At 37.8% G+C, this 12,892-nt stretch overlaps 1 pseudogene; it reads left to right on the top strand.

The window, feature by feature from the left end:
* Window positions 1-364: 364 nt before the first annotated feature.
* Window positions 365-1,594, top strand: LOC119042413 (elongation factor 1-alpha 1-like; annotated as a pseudogene).
* Window positions 1,595-12,892: the final 11,298 nt, after the last annotated feature.

Raw genomic sequence — 12,892 nt, forward strand, 5'->3', positions numbered from 1 at the left:
ACTAACTCAAAATTCCATTAACTTGTAAAAGGAGGATATAGTACAGTACAAAGAGTGTGTGTAAAGGAAATTGGAGCTGTAGACATATACACGTTAGATCTGCATAGGTAAAAAGTGTAGGAAACTGGCAAAATAAATTGTCACTGGGGAAGACTGGCAAACTGAGGGACTAGGAGGCTGAAGCGAAATGGAAATTCACTTTTCATGGTGTATCTTTTTGTTCTGTTGGGAGTCTTTTAAACCATGGACTATTGCTTGCATTTTTTCAAGTAGTATTTAAAAACAACAACAAAATTGTGTTTTTGCATTGGGTTTGCTACCAGAACACAGGTTTTGTGAAAACCGCCACTAAATCAAAGCCAAAATGGGAAAGAAGAAGACTCCTATCAACACCGTCTCCACTGGACATGTAGATTCTCACAAGTCTACCACTCCTGGCCGTCTCGTCTACGGATGTAGTGGGACTGACAAAAGATCTACTGAAAAACTTGAGAAGGAGGCCGCTGAGAGGAGGAAGGGCTTTCTCAGGTAGGGTAGGGTCTTGGATAAACTGAAGGCTGACCATGAGTGTGGTATCACCCCTGCCATTTCTCTGTGGAAACTCAAGATCAGCAAGTATGTGACCATCACTGATGTCCCAGGTCACAGGCTGACTTGCTGTCCTGATTGTTGCTGCTGGTGTTGGTGAATTCGAAGCAGGTATCTCCGAGAGTGAGCATGCCCTTCTGGCTTACACACTGGGTGTGAAACAATGGATTGTTGCTGTTAACAGAGTGGGTTCTACTGGGCCAACCTGCAGTCAGAGGCAATACAAGATAATTGTTAATGAAGTCAGCACCTACATTAAGAATATTGGCTACAACCCTGACACAGTGACATCTGTGCCACTTTCTGGTTGAAAGGGTGACAACATGCTGGAGCCAAGTGCTAACACATCTTGGTTCAAGGGATGGAAAGTCACCCACAAAGATGGCAATGCCAGTGGAACCACGTTGCTTGAAGCTCTGGATGGCATCCTACCAGCAACCTATCCAACTGAGAAGCCCCTGCCTCTGCCCCTCCAGGATGTCTACAAAGTTGGTGGCATTGGTACTGTTGCTGTGGGCTGAGTGGAGACTGGTGTTCTCACACCTTGCACCATGGTCCCTTTTGCTCCAGTCAGGTTACAACTAGAAAAAATTCTGCTGAAATGCACCATGAAGCTTTGAGTAAAGCTCTTCCTGGGGACAATGTGGGCTTCAATGTCAAAAACACGTCTTCCAACAATGTTCTGTGGCAATGTGGCTGGTGACAGCAAAAATGACCCACCAATGGAAGCAGCTGGCTTCACAGCTCAGGTGATTATCCTGAACCATCCGGCCAAATCAGTGCTGGACATGCACCTGTGCTGGACTGTCACACAGCTCACACTGCTTGCCAGTTTGCTGAGCTGGAAAAGACTGATCATCATTCTGGGGGAAAGCTAGAAGATGGCCGGAAGTTTCTGAAATCCAGCTATGCTGCCATCATTGACATGGTTCCTGGCAAGCCCTCATGTGCTGAGAGCTTCTCTGACTATTCTCCTTTAGGCCACTTTGCTGTTTGCAACATGTGACAGACAGGTGGTGCAGGTGTCATCAGAGCGGTGGACAAGAAGGCAGCTGGGCTGGCAAAGTCACCAAATCTGCCCAGAATACCATTCCCACTACCTGCCACCACAGTCTTAACCAGTGGTGGTAAAGTGGCCTCAGAATTGTTTCTCAGCTGGCCTTTTCAGTTTAATTGTCAAGGACCGGTTAATGATTACAATGCATCATAAAAACTTCAGAAGGAAAGGAGACTGTGTTAGTGGACCACTTGTTTGTGTGTATACCAGTTTTTAAGACGTTAGGTTTTAAAATGGAAACAATTTGACCAAAAGTCTGTCATAGAATTTTGAGGGCTATTAAAACAAAGTTTAGTGAGAAATAAATAATAATAATACAAAATATTTTGAGAAAACAAAAAAGTAAGAAAGTATGTTCTCAGCTCCACAAAGGTACATAACAAATGTCAATATTTATGGGGTTCTGTGTACCTGCTTTGAACTTGGTGAAAATGGAATACAGCTGTTTTTAAAATGAAAAATATTATTGATCTTAACATGCAACTTCATGATATAATACTTGATTAAAATGGTTAATCTGGACAACCCTTTATCTACATGGCAAAACATGTTTATTATACACCTGTGCTCTCCAAATAAACTCATATATATTCAGAGATTAATATCCTCTTATAGCCACCACACCTGCGTGGTCCTAACTACCTGGCCCCTGTCCTTTTCTTCTTTTATGCTATCCTCACTATCTCTCCCTTAGACATAGGAGTTCATCAGCTCCTTCTCTAAGGAGCCAGATAGTAAATATTTTTGACTTTGTGGGCTAAGATGGAAAATCAAGGATTAATATCCATGTGCTTATATGCCAAAAGAAAAAACAAACTTCTGGAAATTGTAATAAAATTTAAAATATAATATGAATTGAGAAAATGTAATATGGATCTCCTAGTGAGAAGAATTGAATTCTTGAAAAGATAACATGTCGCTTAACTAGGGTTCAAAGTTAGTATTTTCTATCATCAAATTGATTGAAAATTGTTATCTGCAAAAACCTTTCTTATCTCTTGGGCCAACAGAAAAAAGGAACTGAGCCAGATTTGGCCCAAGGGCTGTGTCTTTTCCTTCCTCTTCTGCCCAGTGAGAGTTCCCAGCCACCCAGGGAACTCTGCTCTGTACTCAAGCTTCGGAGAAGCCCGGCAACTCCTCCTCCAACACCATCTGGAACAGAGTAATCACTTCGCCACTTCTGTAGTTTGCTCACACTTGCATTCTTGAATGGATGACATTTTATAATATTTATTAATATTAAATGTCTTTTACTTTCTTATATTTAATTTATCTGTCCCTGGTTTTTAGAATATGCTAAAGCATCATAGGAACTCAATACTTTTGTTAAAATAAGCTTTATCAATTCTGATGGTAATATAAGAGTGCACCATCCACTTATTTAACACCTGTGGTGTCAATAATTTCTTAAACTTGTCTTTTGGATTCAAATAATTAGGAATACCCTTCAGTGCCAGCATCTTCAGTCATTCAATCAAAAGTTTTCCCATTGACTGAGATGCCTAGACTTTTGCAAGCACCATTGTAGTTAAAGGCTGAAACTTCTTCACAAACGTGGTCTCAAAGACCAGGTCTCCATGATGAGAAATTATTTGTATAATGCCTACAGGAAGAACTTAAGCTTACATATCCCAGTACTACTCTATAATCTACTCCAAACCCAGGGCAGGCATGAAGGATGATGTGTGGAGAAGAGATCAAGAATAAATTTTTCAGCCCTGGCTTGTGTACCTCATTGGATTGAGCACTGGCCTGAGAACCAAAGGGTCAAATGGTTCTATTCCCAATTAGGGCACATGCCTGGGTTGCCAGCCAGATTCCCGATATGAGAGGCAATCACACATTGATGTTTCTCTTCCTCTTTTTCTCCTTCCCTTTCCCTCTCTCTAAGATTAAATAAATAAAATCTTTTAGAAAAGAATAAATATCTCCAAATAATTCATCCACTGTCAACAAAAAGTTGGTATTCATTGGCATAAGTAAAAATTTTTGTTATTGCTACTGCTTTCTTTATGGGTTCCAGGAAGAACTTTTTACCAAGTGTTACAGTTTGCGCCTCCATATAGATCTAGTCTCTATTATGTGTGATTTTGAGACTGTGGCATGTCAAAGCATTTCCCTCCCATCGTAGGCTTCTGAGAGCCAGTCTACAATAAAATAGTCCACAGTAAATTTTCAGGTGAGTATATTTTCTGATATTGACTGCTATAAGGACTTCCATGGCTTTTACTTTGATGTTCTTTTTCCTAATATTTACTTACTTATTCTTCAGCTCTCTGAGTTCACATATTACTTCCTGGGGGAAGTTTCCTCTGACCTTACCCAGAGCAACCAAGCCTCTCGTTAGGACCTGTCCTAGCTCTCTCTACATGTTCTTCACGGCACTTACTGAAGTTCATATTATATGTCTGAGTAATTATTCAATCCATGTGCCTCATTTATAAGGTCCATAAAGACAGAAGTTATGTCCGTTGTCCTCGCTGTGTCAGAACACCTACGCAGTGCCTAAAGATGTGCATACATCCACCAAATACTCATTGAATGAATGAATGAAGATAGAGTGAGGTCAGTGGTCCATTGCTACTGGTTCCTAAGGAAGACCACTACTGCTAAAATCATTTCTATCAGGCATTTGTATCATTAGAGGACAGAGTTAAGAATATTTTTTTAAAAATAAGGATTCCAGATTTAACTCAGTTATTTTACTAAAAAGACAAAGACCCAGAAACTCAGAGATGTTACATAACTTGCCTGGAATCCCACAAGGACTGTGGACAGAGTTTGGAATTTCTATTTTCACCACTAAGCCAGTGAGATCTCATCACACCACCCACCTTTCTGCAAGGTTTCTGTCATGACTCATGGACTCAAACCTCCACACCCTGGCTTACATGTCATGGCCTTGACTGTCCATGTGTCTGCACCAGTCCAAATGCAAGCATATCCACTTAGCTTATGTGCTTAACATTCCTCACTGTGAGCTTCTCAGTGACTCAATTTCAATTTTTGAAAGGGAAAGAAAATCTCATCAGCATAAATTGGGTCTACTGTCCATTTCCGGTCCAGACAGCTGTGGTCTCAGGGAGGAGTGCATCACAAACTACCACAGGGGTTGTGAATAGAAAGAACACTTTTAAGGTGCTCATGTGGGAGAAAAATGTAGATACATGAGAAATGCATAGGCAATTTTCGTAAGACCAAAGTGCCTAAGGGCATGTGCACACAGACATACACACACTGACTCCATGTTTTATTATGCCATTTACATGGTCTATTCTTTAATCTATCTAAAGTGTAAATAAAAAAATTAGAAATACATAACGCCATCATGTCCAATATATCCAATAATAGATAAACAAAATTTATACGAAGCATCTCACATTGGGACTACCAGGCACCTAGTAAATGAGTATTTAATAACATGCCCACTTCCATAAAGGCACTGTTTTGCCATTGATTCATGGCACTTTAAACTGATGACTCAGCTAACTACAACAGACTGGCTCCAAATAGAAACCTGGAAGAAATAACACATACTGACTAAAACCCACTGCACCATGGATTTAACTATAAGTTTGGTTTGTATATTCATTTCTCCAGTTTGGGCTTATCATACCTCCTAAGTGAAAATAAAAAGAGTAAAAGGGAGTTTTTTACTCAGTTACATAATGAAACCTTAGAAACCCAATTCACAGTTCCCATTAAAGAAAACAATTTCTGTGACATTACTTTCATAGACTGTTTCCTGTAGCTCAGCCAGCAAAACTCAAACTCAATCTGGGCACATTTCTTGGGATTTTGAGTTCCAGTACAAGGCTTCCAAATAATGTTATTAATGGTGAGTCAGCTCAGAAGGTACTGTGGTACAGACCACAGAGAAATTTAACCACAGGAAAGAACTGAAGCAAGAAAGCAGACCAGAGGCAGAGTGTAGCTGACACAGTAGAAGACAGGCCTGAAGTGAATAGTCTCTCCTGACCTGCCTGCCGTATTAACTCCTCCAACTCACCCCTCAGTCTTTTTCCTGAAACAAAATCTAACCAGAAGTCATTTCTGTTGCTGATATCATTTTTAATAAAAGTTTGTCATATAGACTTTCTTCTCTTTTAAAATCTCCTTAAAAAATTGTCCCCCCTGAAAAAAAATTTTAATAGTCTTTTTAGTTACAGCTCTTAATTTGTCTTTTCTGTTAATAATTTCCTTAATCTAATTTCTTTCTGAGATATAATGGCTGAAACACTGCATATTTTGAAATCATTTCTTTACCAATGCTATGTGTTTCTTCTAAAATTGTTACCGTCTTTTTAAAAAATATATATTTGTTGGGAATGTGTCTTTGTCCTACTCTTGTCAAAATGATTTTCTTTTTTTCTTATGGTTTTTCATTTCTACATATGTGGAAGCAGTTGTGATATAGGCCAAAAAACTAAAGTCCTAAGAACATAATAATCAAAACAAAAAACCCATACTTAACCGGCTGTGCATACATGGTGGGAGCAGCCTCTAATTCCCTCACAGAAAGCCATCAAACCATTAATTTGGAGCATTTGTAAATTCTAAGTGTTTTACTCTGGGTTAATCAATGAAATGTTGACAGGGTATTTAAACTTCTTTCAATTTGACTAATGGACCCAAAGTAGTGAAGTGCTACTGACCAAAAACAAAATTTCTAATTTCTCCAAGTGTATCTTTGAGCAATATCTGATAATATAAACACATTTCTCTGTAATTCTTTTTACTTAACTATATACTAAATATTGCAATGATTATTTCATAATAGTTATGTTTTTAAAGCACTGTATTTCCAAATGCACACATTATTCCACAGTAAAGATAATAGTGTGTCTTCACTGAAAGTCTGCGATATGTGCACAGCACTGTTGTTAAGTGCTTTACTTTGTTGTGAGAAACAGTTCATGGGTCTCTCATGCTGTATGGGCCTTACTAGGTATGCCAATAATGCAAGGCTTTATCAGCCCTTTACTCAAGCCAGTTCTCAGGGGTGTATACTGCAGCAAGTAACCTCGAGGAATAAGGTAATGCCTCCCATCGGGACAAAAAGTAAGTCCACATACTGCCTGCTATCAAAGGGGTGGATTTCCCAAACCTAAGGTTCCTTGGCTGCAACACAAACCCACTGCATGCATAGCAACTATCTGGACCCTCTGCACTACCCTCCAAGAAACTGATGTACACCTGGTGCTTATGCTGCTTGCTGCATCACCAATAGAGAAGTCTTTTGTCTCAGACCCAGGAGTCTCATGCGTTCTGCCAACAGCCATGAAATAATTATTATGTAACGTACTAGATTTTAAGTAGGGTAAAATCAAATCCCAGCCTGGTCTGTGTGTGTGTGTCATTTAACCTCAAAACAATTTATGAAGTAAACACTACTCTAGGCCCTTTTTATAGGTAAGGAAATTAAGACACACAAAAGAAGTTCTATCATTTGTCCAAAGTCACACAGCTGATAAGAGTTGGTGCTAGAATTTGAACCAAGGTAATTCGTCCAGGGTTCATGCTTTTAACCACTATGATTTTTACCACTTCAAAAGACATATTATTTCATTTTTCTTTTTTATTTTCAAAGACCTTAATTCCTTAGTCTCTTAACCATACAAACTATATTAAAATTCACTAATATGTTTATCTAAAGCAATATTGCCAATATAATGAAACAGAAGGGCATCTATGTACAATATTTTTTCTACAAAATTCTTTCCAGAATTTTCCTTTTTTTATCAAATAGTTACAAAAGAAGACTGCATAGCAAAATCCTTCCTCTCTCTAGACCTTTATAGCCTATGTTATTCATTCTTCCGGGCAAACACCAAGTACTATTTCCCCAGCAAGACTTCCCTGAATAGCTAAATATTTCTCCCAAACATTCAGCATTTTGTCTCTAGCTGGAATTAGTAGAGTAGTCCTTGCTTTCTCCTTATCCAGGTGTAGATCACTTTGAAACAGGCAGTTTCTGCTTATGATTACCTTTTCCCCTTCACAACTTAGAGTGTGATACCTTGCAATTGATGTTAATAGTAAGTAGAGTTAAGGAAGTATCTTTAGTATCTGATAAAAAATATTTTCAATACTAAAATACAAGATAAAAGTTTTAAGGTTTTTTGCTAAGAATATTTGGGTCATACTCAGGCATTCAGATTTTAAAATCTCAGTTATGATTGCCTAATAGCAGAATGAATGAATCATAAGAAAATTTACTGAACTATTGTATATTGTAAATCATTCCAATATATTTTTGGCATTAGTTGAATGCTCTGACATACGGGGGTGAGAAATGTATATCTTGATCATGTTTTCCCACTTGGCAGCACAGGGTGGCTGTCATCACAGGGCGAACTCTCATCACATCACATCTCTTCTGCCATAGAGCCTCCATCCGGCCTCCTTCTCTCCAGTCTCCTCCTCTCCCCAGCCCATTCTGCTAACAGACTGGCGCAGCCACTGTGGAAAACATCATGGAATTTCCTAGAAAACCTAAAAATGGAACTGACTTTTGATCCAGTGATTCTACTTCTGGGATTATACCCTATGAATCCTGAAACACCATTTCAAAAAAACCTATGCACCCCAATGTTCATAGCAGTGTTATTTACAATAGCCAAGTGCTGGAAACAGCCTAAGTGCCCATCAGTAAATAAGTAGATCATAAACCTGTAGTACATTTACACAATGGTATACTATGTAGCAGAAAGGAAGAAGGAACTCCTACCCTTAGTGACAGCATGGATGAAACTGGAGAGCATTATGCTAAGTGAAATAAGCCAGGTGGTGAAGGACAAAGCCATATGATCTCACCTATAAGTGAAACCTAATCAATAAAACAAACGAATATAGAACCAGAGACAGAAATAAAAACAAACTGACAATGACCAGAGAGGTGGGGGAATGACGAGGAAGGGGCAAGTCAAGGAACACGTATAAAGGACCAATGGTCATGAACAGCCAGGTGGAGATAAACTGTGGGAGCAGGGGGTGGGGTGGGAGAGGCTGGGGAGAGCAATGGGGGGGGGGATGGGACAACTATAACTGAACAATATTTTTTTTCAAAAAGTTTCAATTAGAAAAAAAATACTTCGCAGGCTTGAAAGCACTGGCAAAAAATATTCAAAGTCTTGAAAAACAGGGACCTATGGCCAAGATTGCTCTATCCAGCAAAGCTATCATTTAGAATCAAAGTGCAGTAAAGAGCTTCCCAGATGAGAAAAATTAAGGAGTTCATCTCATCAAACCATATGAAATGTTAAAGAGATTTATTTAAGAAAAAGGAAATCAAAACTATGAACAATAAAATGGCAAAAATACATATTTAACAGTTGAATATGAAATACAGTGAAAACAAGAAGAACAGAGACAGAACCATGGATACAGAGAGTGTTTTGATGGTTGCCAGATGGGAGGGGGGCGTGGGACAATGGTTGAAGAGTTAGGGGACTAAGATGTACAAACAGGTAGTTACAGAATAGCCATGGGGCTGTAAAGTACAGTAAGGAAAATAGAATAGCCAGAGAATTTATGTGCAGGACCCATGGGAATGAACACTGGTGAGGGGTTTGCCTGAGTGAGTGGGGGGTGCTCGGCAGAGGGGGGCTCAGGGGGAAAAGCAGAACTGTAACAGCATAATCGGTAAAATGTAATTTTAAAAATTCTGTCTAAAGATTTTCTCTAACATTTTTTTCTCTAAAATTTTTTTTCTGTCAGTGTAAATTTTCTCTGAAATTTTCATCTAAAGGGGGACTTATATTGTGAATACTTATGTTGATTTTCATTGTAGTCAGTTTCTAAGGATGACTTACTGATTTTCTCACTCCGATATCTTTTATGTTTTAGAAAGAAAAAAGCTAAATTTCCCAATTTGTTCCACACAGCACTTTCTATTTGTTTATACGAGATATTTTTTTCCCAATAGCATTCTTTAAATTCATGGTATTATATGTCTATTTTCTTCTCATACTATTTAAATTCCAGTCGTGGTTTTTGTAAAATCAGATTTTGTGTGTGTGTGTGTGTGTGTGAGAGACAGAGAGAGAGAGAGAGATGTTGAGAGAGAAGAAAACAGGGGAGAGGGAAAGTTTATTATTATACCAGGAAAAATTATTATGTATATTTTCTTGTTTGGAGTAGAAAGAGTTTTGTAAAAAGCAAATAAAAACATACAAACTAAAGTTAATGTATTTATATGACTATTCATGCATCTTCCTGTGCATTTAAATGGACTACAAAGGCTTTTAGGTTAAACGAAACTCACCTTTCACACTTTTCTGTGCTGGAAAGTGGGCAAAAGAAGTCTGCCATGAAAATTTTGTGATGCTTAGTAAATATGAATCTGATACAATCAGAAGTGGTACAATGTAGTTGATCAGAAACCCCATTCAGCTTAGAACCCCAACCAATTCAACAGAAGTCAGCTCTTCTCATGCTTTCTATTCTTCTCACAAAAACTTTTTTAAATCGATTTTACAGAGAGAAAGAGAAACATTGATTTGTTGTTTGGCTTATTTATGTATTCATTAGTTGATTCTTGTATGTTCCCTGACTGGGGATCAAACCCACAACCTTGGCATGTTGGGACAACACTCTTACTAACTGAGCTACCTGCCAGGGCTTATATACTTCTTATAACCTACAATGATCTTTGTCAAAATAGAAAAGCAGAGAGGAAAAAGATTTTTTAAAACTTTGTAGTGTTTCTTTTTGTGCTTGTTGTCATTGCTAAACATTGCCTTGAGGACTGTTGTTTCACTGTTTTTTGGTATCTAACATAAAAGAAGATTACTGAACGAGTACTGGAGTTTTCAGCAGGAGAATGACTACATCCCTTTATTCACATCCCAGAGACTTTTGTTGCCTTCACCAGGAGGTGGATCTAAGATGATGTCTTTTCTTCTCACTACTAGAAAAAAAAATCCTTTCCAGCACATGTTGAAGATCAGACTCCTAGCATGAGAAATAATAATGAAGACTTACAAGGTTGTCTAAAGTCATTTATCACCAAATGTATAGCTTTTCTCAATTCTTTTCAGTTATTATAAAATGGTGACTGTATTTGCACTGTTGTTTTAGTAACAAAAATAGTTGAGGGCATTAGCTTAACAGTATGTTGGATTTTAAAAAGCTCATGAGTTATAGGCATTTATTTATTCATTCAACACCCACAGACCCCCTCTGTGTCCTGGACACTGAGGTTGTAAAAAAGATGATTGAAATATGATGCCTGCATTTAAGGCCCTCCAGACCCACAATCAGACCCACATTCTGAGATTCAGGTCAGAATTTGGGCCTCAGCTATAAGTAGGGAATTCACCTAAGAAAGCCATAATGTTTTTTGTGGTTTCATTGGATTAACATCTTGTTTTATGAACTGATATGTAACCTTGGGTTCTTGTTGAAAATGTGTAAATTTTGGTTTGGACAGAGAGGTAAGGTGATCCTTTAATTTGCTTAACAAGAAAGTGCTTGAATGGATAACTTGTTTTCTTAGTGTCAAATCAGCTTTTTTTTTTTTTGGTTTTTATTACTTGAATAAGATTACAAATTTGTTTTTAAGCTGACATTTGATGAATTATTTTCTTATTACCATTTTCCAAGACTCCTATGGTAATATAATGGCAAAACAAATTTCAATCTTTAAAGACATAAGGTCAGAAGTCCCAGAAAACACTAAGTGAATTCTAGTGTGTTGTGAAACAGAGAAATAGTTCACGTCAACTCATTTTGAAGATTCTAAAAGTTGAGGATTTGGGGCTTCATAAAGTTTCAGCTATTTTCAGTGTTTGTTAGATGCATGTATCAGAGACAGATAAATGGAGGGCACTTACCTGAACAGACACTGAGCATAGAAAATTGTGCTCTAGTGTCTCTAACACATGATGCTGTTTCCTGTCTCGTCCTGAATCTCCAGCAAAAAGTCACTGGGGAATATTGAGAAGAGTGAACAACCATGTTCTCTTCGGTGTCTTGCAGAGCCCCTTTGGCTGGTTCTCCCTCATGTCTCAATTCCAGATGTTTCCTGGCATACCTGATACTTGCTCTTCACCTCCCCACCCCCATAGCTTTAACCCTCTGTTGTCTTGGGTGTTACATGCCACTCAGAAACTCATGAAAATCATGAAATGCATACATACAAATGTTCCAATAAAATTTTAGGGGCACTCAGTTATGAATCTTTATTAGAAGATTATAACCCGATTTCTCATGTGATGTGCAGCTTGTGTCAATTAGGACTTGCTGTAAATTAAGCAAATCTTCCATGCATTTAGTAAATACTTACTGGGGACCTACATGCGTTGCTGTCAGTGCTAGGAATATCATGGAGAGAAAATGAAACACCTTGCCATCACAGAACTTGTAGCCTAGTAAGAGAGAGGCAGACCAGCTATAAGCAGATAAAATAAGGGGATATATAATATAATATCAGGGACATGCAATGAAGAAATGAGTAGGAAGGAGAATAGAGAGTGACAGGGCATGCTGTGAATAAAACAGGTCAAAATAAAACAAATGCAAAATTGTGAGTTTCCTTAATGATTTATAAATTATTTATAAATGTTATCATAATTTCTTCATACCAGTAATATTGAAAATATAAGGTGCAGGAATCATAACAAAATTTTTCATTAAGGTGCTTTTCTAGATTAGTAACAGTTGGCATACAATGTTATATTAGTTTCAGCTATACAACATAGTAATTTTTTGCTAGATTTTATTCAACAAAATTTTATGGAAAATGCAGTAAGCTTACTAAAAGTCTTGTTAGTTTATTGTATTTTTGGCTTCTGTAGAATTACAGATCATTTAAAGGCTGGAAGGGCCCCAGTTTCCACAAAATGGAACAAAATGGAAATTGCAGTAAAAGCATATTATCTTCCCACAGCCCTTCTGAGAAAGACAATGAAGTTAGTTTTTATTTAATGCAGATGTACCATCATTAATTTTCTGTCTGAAGAAGTACTTGACATGTATAAATACACAGAAGCATAATGTATAATATATTTAACCAAGCTGACCACAAAGCCCTTATGTTGCCTTTGGAAGTGGCAGAACACTAAGGAAACGAACAGTAATTCCTTCCATAGAATAAATCTCCACTGCTCTTTTGGCCGCAGAAGAAGGAGCTGCAACTACATTTGTCCGCAACCTCAGGCAGCAAAGTATGCTCCCCTATTACTGCACAATTTCTGAAATATTACAAAACGTTTCACTTTTTCATGTTACGCCAGTTAGAAAAAC

This window comes from Artibeus jamaicensis, unplaced genomic scaffold (assembly GCF_021234435.1).
Source record: "Artibeus jamaicensis isolate MK-2021 breed Jamaican fruit bat unplaced genomic scaffold, CSHL_Jam_final contig_466, whole genome shotgun sequence".
Classification (NCBI taxonomy): Eukaryota; Metazoa; Chordata; class Mammalia; order Chiroptera; family Phyllostomidae; genus Artibeus; species Artibeus jamaicensis.